Consider the following 8,172-nt stretch of genomic DNA (forward strand, 5'->3'; position numbering starts at 1 on the left):
CTCTGGCCACTTTTATTTTGATAACCTCTCATGGGACAATGTTCTAATAATGATGATCATCACACTTTTATCTACTTACAACTCAATATTACAACTCGATACTAGAACAAAGGTATGACTCTATATGAATGCCTCCGGCGGTGTACCGGGATGTGCAATGATCTAGCATAGCAATGAAATCAAAAAACAAACAAGCCAAGAAAACATCATGCTAGCTATCTTACGATCATGCAAAGCAATATGACAATAAATGCTCAGGTCATTTATATGATGATGATGGAAGTTGCATGGCAATATATCTCGGAATGGTTATGGAAATGCCATGATAGGTAGGTATGGTGGTTGTTTTGAGGAAGATATAAGGAGGCTTATGTGTGACAGAGTGTATCATATCACGGGGTTTGGATGCACCAGCGAAGTTTGCACCGACTCTCAAGGTGAGAAAGGGCAATGCACAGTACCGAAGAGGCTAGTAATGATGGAAAGGTGAGAGTGCGTATAATCCATGGACTCAACATTAGTCATAAAGAACTCACATACTTATTGCAAAAATCTATTATTCATCAAAACAAAGTACTACGTGCATGCTCCTAGGGGGTAGATTGATAGGAAAAGACCATCGCTCATCCCCGACCGCCACTCATAATGAAGACAATCAACAAATACCTCATGCTCCAACTTTGTTACATAACGGTTCACCATACATGCATGCTACGAGAATCACAAACTTCAACACAAGTATTTATACAATCCACAACTATCCACTAGCATGACTCTAATATCACCATCTTTATATCGCAAAACTATTGCAAGGAATCAAACATATCATATTCGGTGATCTACAAGTTTTATGTAGGATTTAATGACTTACCATGTGAATGACCAATTCCTGTCATCTCTCTAAATAGATATAAGTGAAGCAAGAGAGTTTAATTCTTTCTACAAAAGATATGCCCACGCTCTAACAAATATAAGTGAAGCAAAAGTGCATTCTACAAATGGCGGTTTTCTATGTGTAGGGAAACACGCAATCCAAATTTCAAATGATATAAGCAAAGCAAATGAAGCATTCTATAAAGCCATACACAAAAGATATAAGTGAAGTGCAAAGAGCATTCTATATATCAACCAAGGAATATCTCATACCAGTGTGGTGAATTTATTAAAACCAGCATGGTGAATTTATTAAAACCAGCATGGTGAATTTATTAAAAGTAAAGTAAAAAAGCACATGACGCTCCAAGATTTACGCATATCATGTGACGAATAAAAATATAGCTCCTAGTAAAATTACCGATGATCGTTAGAAGAAAGAGGGGATGCCTTCCGGGGCATCCCCAAGCTTAGCTGCTTGGGAGTCCTTGAATATTACCTTGGGGTTCCTCGGTCATCCCCAAGCTTAGGCTCTTGCCACTCCTTATTCCTTCATCCATTGTGATCTCACCAAAAACTTGAAAACTTCAATCACACAAAACTTAACAAAACACTCGTGAGATCCGTTAGTATAATAAAGCAAATCACCACTTTAAGTATTATTGCAAACTCGTCCATATTTTATTTTTGCATTGTAGCTACTGTAATATAACTTTTCCATGGCTTATACCACCAATACAATCGATAGTTTCATCAAAACGAACAAAGCAATGCATCAAAAACAGAATCTGTCTTAAACAGGACAGTCTGTAGTAATCTGAACATTCACCATACTTATGGTACTCCAAAAATTCTGCAAAAATTAGTAAAAATAAAATAATTGTATAGAAAGACAGTGCAACAAGTCTCAGAACCGTTTGACATTCCAGTAAAACATGTAAAATCTCGCACTACAGGCAAAGTTTCTGTTTTGCACCACACAAACCAATAAGCAATGTAAACATCCTGAAGGCAAATCTTGGCACATTATTTTTATAATACAATGGAATTGTACAAGGGGATAATTATTTTTGTTGAAAAGTTTCTGTAATCAAGATTCACAAAGTTTCCATGAGCATGAACAAAGTTCAAGGAGCTCCCTCACTTCAACAATGCTTGTCTCTCTCACTTTCACTTTCCTTTTTGAAAAGTTTTGGGTTCCCCTCTTTATTTTTTTTGTTTTTAAACTATATAAAAGCACTCAACAGAGATAAATGACTCTCTAAAACTTCCGGGTTGTCTCCCTGGCAGTGCTTTCTTTAAAGCCATTAAGCTAGGCATAAGGTTCTCAAGTAATGAATCCACCCGAATCCCAAGGTATATCAAAGCCAATTTGAAATAGAAATGGTTTGGCATTTAGTAGTGAGCACAAAGCAACATATATCAAGCAATGATGAAGTCTAACTCTCTTACTATGCATCGGCATGTCATATAAGAACAATTCATGCACATCAAGTAAAGGCCAATGCATAGCATAAGACGTTTCTTGCAATTTTATTGTGTTGGAAACATAGAGAGGTGGAGATGTAGTTCCTCTCTCATAATAATTGCAAGTAGGAGCACCAAGAACATGCATATTATATTCATCAAAATTATCATGTGCAACAGTAAAAGGCCACCCATCAATATAATCCTTAATAAGTGCAAACTCCTCCGATATAGTGTAGTTTGGAGAATTGAAAAGGATAATAGGACTATCATGTGTGGGTGCAATAGCAACAATTTCATGTTTAACATAAGGAACAATAGAAAGTTCATCTCCATAAGCATAATTCATATTGGCATCTTGGCCACAAGAATAGCAAGCATCAAGTTCATCAAAAAGGGACATTTCAAACGAATCAACGGGATCATAGCAGTTATCATGGCATTCATCCTTCGGTAAGAATGAAGGGACATTAAATAATGTATGAGTTAGAGAGTTACTCTCATTAGAAGGTGGGCACGGGTAGCTAATCCGATCTTTCTCCTTTTGTTCTTCGCTCTCCTCATCATCTTTTTCATCCAATGAGCTCACAGTTTCATCAATTTCTTCTTCCATAGACTCCTGCAAAATATTACTCTCTTCTCGGACAGAGGAGACTTTCTCTATAAATTCATCAATATCATAATTGTATTTATAATTCTCATAGCAATATTTAAGGATAGCTAAATTTTCAGGTCTATAAACTGAATCATCAAAATCTTCAAACTCTTTAAACAAAGGTTCAATTTCACAAGCACCCTTAAAAGCAACAAATTCTTCTATTCATTCCACATCATGGTAATCATATATACCATTAGCATAAGAAGCTAAGGTTTAATTTTCATTAAATTTACATGAAAATGGAAGGTGTGGAGCCTTCATCCTAGAGCAACAAGTATAATCATATCTCAAGCATAGTTGCCGAGTATACCAATGCAACATATAAATTTGATCCCATAATAGTTTCCCTTTTTGAGTCAAGCGATAATCCCTCAAGTATTCACATTGATACAACGTGTCCCCCATTATATAATTGAATGGGTTTTCTTAGGATTATTAGTGCAGTGCATAATATCTTTCACATAATGAGCATCGAGGGTTTTAGGAGGTTCCCCATCTTCATGAGCAGCAAGTAAACCTAATTTTTTTTGGTATTTTGTGTTCCATATCCATAACTAAAGATAGAGAACAACTTAGAACATCAAATAAAATCCACTTACTGATAAAGCAAGCAAGCACACACGAGAATATTCACCCCACGCTATTGCTCCCCGGCAACGGCGCCAGAAAAGGTCTTGATAACCCACAAGTATAGGGGGTCAATTGTAGCCTCTTTTTATAAGTAGGAGTGTCGAACCCAATGAGGAGCTAAAGGTAGAACAAATATTCCCTCAAGTTCTATCGACCACTGATACAACTCTACGCACGCTTAACGTTCGCTTTACCTAGAACAAGTATGAAACTAGAAGTACTTTGAAGGTGTTGTTGGATAGGTTTGGAAGATAACAAAGAGCATGTAAATGAAAGCTAGGGGCTGTTTAGATAAATACACAACTAAATTAGTTTCAGAAGAGAGCTTTTTGTCACAAGAAAGTTATTTGTCCCTAGACAATCGATAACTAGACCGTTAATCATTATTGCAATTTTATTTGAGGGAGAGGCATAAGCTAACATACTTTCTCTTCTTGGATCATATGCACTTATGATTGGAACTCTAGCAAGCATCCGCAACTACTAAAGATCATTAAGGTAAAACCCAACCATAGCATTATAAGGCATCAAGTCCTCTTTTACTCCCATAGGCAAACAACCTACTTACTCGGGTCTGTGCTTCTGTCACTCATGCCACCCACCATAAGCAAATCATGAACATATTGCAAACCCTACAACGGGATCCCTCACGCTTGCGCGACACGGAGAGCACCATAGGACAGCACCAATAATAAAACATACAACTCAAACCAATCACGATAATCAATTAACCCACAGGACAAAACGGATCTACTCAAACATCATAGGATAGCCATACATCATTGGGAAATAATATATAGCGTTGAGCACCGTGTTTAAGTAGAGATTACAGTGGGTAAAAGAGGGGTTACACCGCTGCATAGAGGGGGGAAGAGTTGGTGATGACGGCGGTGAAGTTGTTGGTGTAGATAATTGTCGCGATGATGGCCCTAGCGGTGTTCCGGCGCCACCGGGAGAGAGGGGGAGAGAGCCCCCCTTCTTCTTCATCTTCCTTGACCTTCCCCCTAGATGGGAGAAGGGTTTCCCCTCTGGTCCATGGCCTCCATGGTGGTGGAGGGGCGAGAGCCCCTCCGAGATTGGACCTCTCTCTCTGTTTCCTTCTGTTCCTGTGCTCCTTGTTTCCGCCCTTTCACCGTTTCTTAAATTCCAGGAGATCCGTAACTCCGATTGGGCTGAAATTTTGACACAATTTTTATCCTGATATTGGCTTTCTTCTGGCGAAAGAAGGGAACACACCGCCATATAGAGTGGCCACGAGGTCCCAGGGCGTGCCCGTCACTCTCATGGTCCCCTCGGGCATCATCTCGCGTTGATTTCACTTCCCAAAATTCACATATATTCCAAAAAATCTCCGTAAGTTTTCATCCCGTTTGGACTCCGTTTGATATGGATTTTCTGCGAAACAAAAAACATGCAACAAACAGGAACTGGCACTAGGCACTGGATCAATATGTTAGTCCCAAAAATACTATAAAAAGTTACCAAAAGTATGTAGAAGTTGTAGAACATTGGCATGGAACAATCAAAAATTATAGATACGACGGAGACGTATCAATCACCATCTTCATCACCTTCCTCATCTCTCTTAAGCAGTCCACTCTCCTGCACCCCGCTGTAATCCCCTACTTGAACATGGTGCTTTATGCCATATATTATGATCCAATGATGTGTTGCCATCCTATGATGTTTTGAGTAGATTTATTTTGTCTTTTGGGTTGATTGATGATATAGATTGGTTTGAGTTGTATGTTTTATCTTGGTGTTGTCCTATGGTGCCTTCTGTGCTGCACGCACGTGAAGGATTCCCACTGTACGGTGTTGCAATAGTTTGGTGATTCGCTTATAGTGGGTTGCTAGAGTGACCATTTGTTCACTTTGCCATCCTTCTTATCCGCCAAGTTTTTGGGATAGTTCCTGTCGGCATTCTGGGAACGGGGGTCCCCAGACTTGCCTGCCTGCGGCCTGCGGCGTGGCTCAAAGGGGGCCCGGCACGGCCCATCTTCATCAACACAAGACTCAAGACCCTCGCGAGGGGCCAAGCCTCGCGGGGCGGACGACATGGAACTTCCTCGGGTGCGGCCTCGTCAGGCTGGCTCGCGAGGAGGCGGAGAGATCAAGGCGGGGTACCTCACGAGGTGCCCGTGATGCAAGCCATGACGACTCAGGGCGCCAGGCGGGTGCCAGCCCGCGTAGTGTCCTCCTTTCCTCTTTGGTGCAAAGGGAGCAAGCGCAGCCGCGGAGTACCGAGGCATCAGGCAAAGGTTGCCATTTCGGTGCAACAAGACCAAGACCAGGAGGACTACGAGACGGAGGTCACCGTGGAGCCCAAGACGGCGTCATCACCAGAGCTTTGCGTAGGCGAAGACTGCTTTTGTCAGGATAGTTGATACTTGCTGTCCCCCTTCCAATTAGCCCGCCATTGTTGGCTCCCTTCCCGCTCAATATTTGGGAAGAGGACCAGGGCCCCTATAAATAGGACCAGCCACCCACATAGCAAAGGGGTTTAGTCGATTGGCTAGAGAGAGAGAGAGAGAGAGAGAGAGAAAGAGAAAGGTGGCTGAACTCCTCCCAGCAGTTCATCGCCCCATCCAAGAACAGACCCTCGCGAGGCTGTTCTTCCTTGTATTGTTCATCATCATCAGCCCCAAGAGGCAATCCACCCACCACACACTGGAGTAGGGTATTACACCACAACAATGGCCCGAACCAGTATAAACCTTGTGTCCCTTGTGCAGTTCTTTCAGTAGTCTAGATCTTTGCGAGACGGAGAGGTAGAAGGCGTAATCTCCACGCGCACCCCAGTGTTCGAACCTTAAGGGTCTGCCGGAACCCGAAATTCGACATTTGGCGTGCCAGGTAGGGGTGCGCCAGAATTCGTCCTCCTCCGCCCCGTTCTCCTCCTACCGCCGCATCCATGTCTGACGCCTGTCGGGCCCGTGCCGAGCGTCGGGCCACCATCGCTTCCCGCGTTGCCGAGACGGTGCCCGTCGGCAGACGTCCTCGTCATTCCTCATCGCCCGCCATCAACGCTGCCACCGGCCCGGCGGGGGGCGAACAGCAAGCGTCGTCTCAGCATCCATCCGTGCGGCAAGACAGCCGTACCGCCACTCCATCGCTCACACCAGCTGTTTCTTCGTCCCGCGCGCTCCGCGCACCCTTGGAGGCTTGAGCTGTGCTCATCGTGGCAAACGAGCTCCTGCGCTACCGTCCCATCAACGACGTCTACGAAGAGTGGATCGACCGCATCGCCGAGCTCGTCCGCGCCGCGGGGGGCTCTCCCGCGCCGTCCGTTCCGCCGCGCAGCACCCCGCCCCGCGCAGGCAACGAAGCTCCGGGGGCGTACCAGCCGCCTCCTCTCCAATAAGATGCCATGGCTCCAAGGCGCGTGGCCCCTGGGCGGAACCCGCTCCGTCAGGTGCCAGCGCAGCAAGAACGGAGCTGCCAAGAAGTCCCTCGCCCGCAAAGAGCTGCCCGGGCGCTCCCTGCTCCGGCTCCGGCACGCCAAGACCCCGTGCTGCTCCTAGCTGTAGCACGTGGGGACCCTCAAGACCGAGCTCTCCACCAGCCGAAGCCTTTCGTGGCCACTGCAGGCTGCCGTGCCTACACCACCGAGCTGCGTAGCATCGTGTGGCCCGGCAAGTTCAAGCCAGACCTGCCTCCTCGTTACGACGGCACGACTGACCCTGCCGAGTTCCTCCAGCTCTATGAGCTGGCAATCGAAGCTGCCAGCGGGGATGAGAAGGTCATGGCGAACTGGTTTCCCATGGCGCTCAAGGAAGGAGCTCGCACCTGGCTCCTGAATCTGGCTCCAGGCACGATCTCTTCCTGGGACCAGATGCGCACCCGCTTCATCGCCAACTTCCAAGGTACTCGCGACCGGCCACCGGCCGTGAGCGACATGCGCCGCATCAAGCAACAACCTGGAGAGACCCTGCAAAAGTACATCCAGCGCTTCAACAGCACGCGCCTCAAGATCCCCAAGGTGTCTGAGGAGGCCATCATCTCGGCCTCCTCCGATGGTGTGCGCGACGTCAAGATGAAGGAGGAGCTGGCGATGCATGAAGACCTGTGCACCTCCCTGGAGCTGTTCAACTTGGCGACCAAGTGCGCCAGGGCTGAGGAGGGACGCCTCTCCCTCCTTGAGCTGCCTGCCGCAGACCCAGAAGAGAAGAATCCCAAGGCCAAGGACGTGAAGCGCAAGGGGGCTGCCGTGCTCGCGGCAGAACCAGACACCAAGCGGGGCAAAGATTTGCCTGAGTCCTCCCGGGGCGGCCGATATTGTGTGTACCATGACCTCCACACCCACAACACCAACAAATGCCAAGAACTCCACGCCGTGCGAGAAGGAAGGATCGGCCGTCGTCCCGAACGCGCCGATCGGGGCTACGGCCGAGGAGGAGGAAGAAACGCAGGACGCTGGGAAGACCGCGGCCCGCACCAAGGGTGGCGCGATCAACCTCGCGAGGATCGTTGGCGAGACCTGCCTCGCGAGGGGGACTGGAGAGATCAGCCTCATGAGGATCGCCCACAGGGCCATGCAGGCC

Source organism: Triticum aestivum, chromosome 6A (assembly GCF_018294505.1).
Source record: "Triticum aestivum cultivar Chinese Spring chromosome 6A, IWGSC CS RefSeq v2.1, whole genome shotgun sequence".
Lineage (NCBI taxonomy): Eukaryota > Viridiplantae > Streptophyta > Magnoliopsida > Poales > Poaceae > Triticum > Triticum aestivum.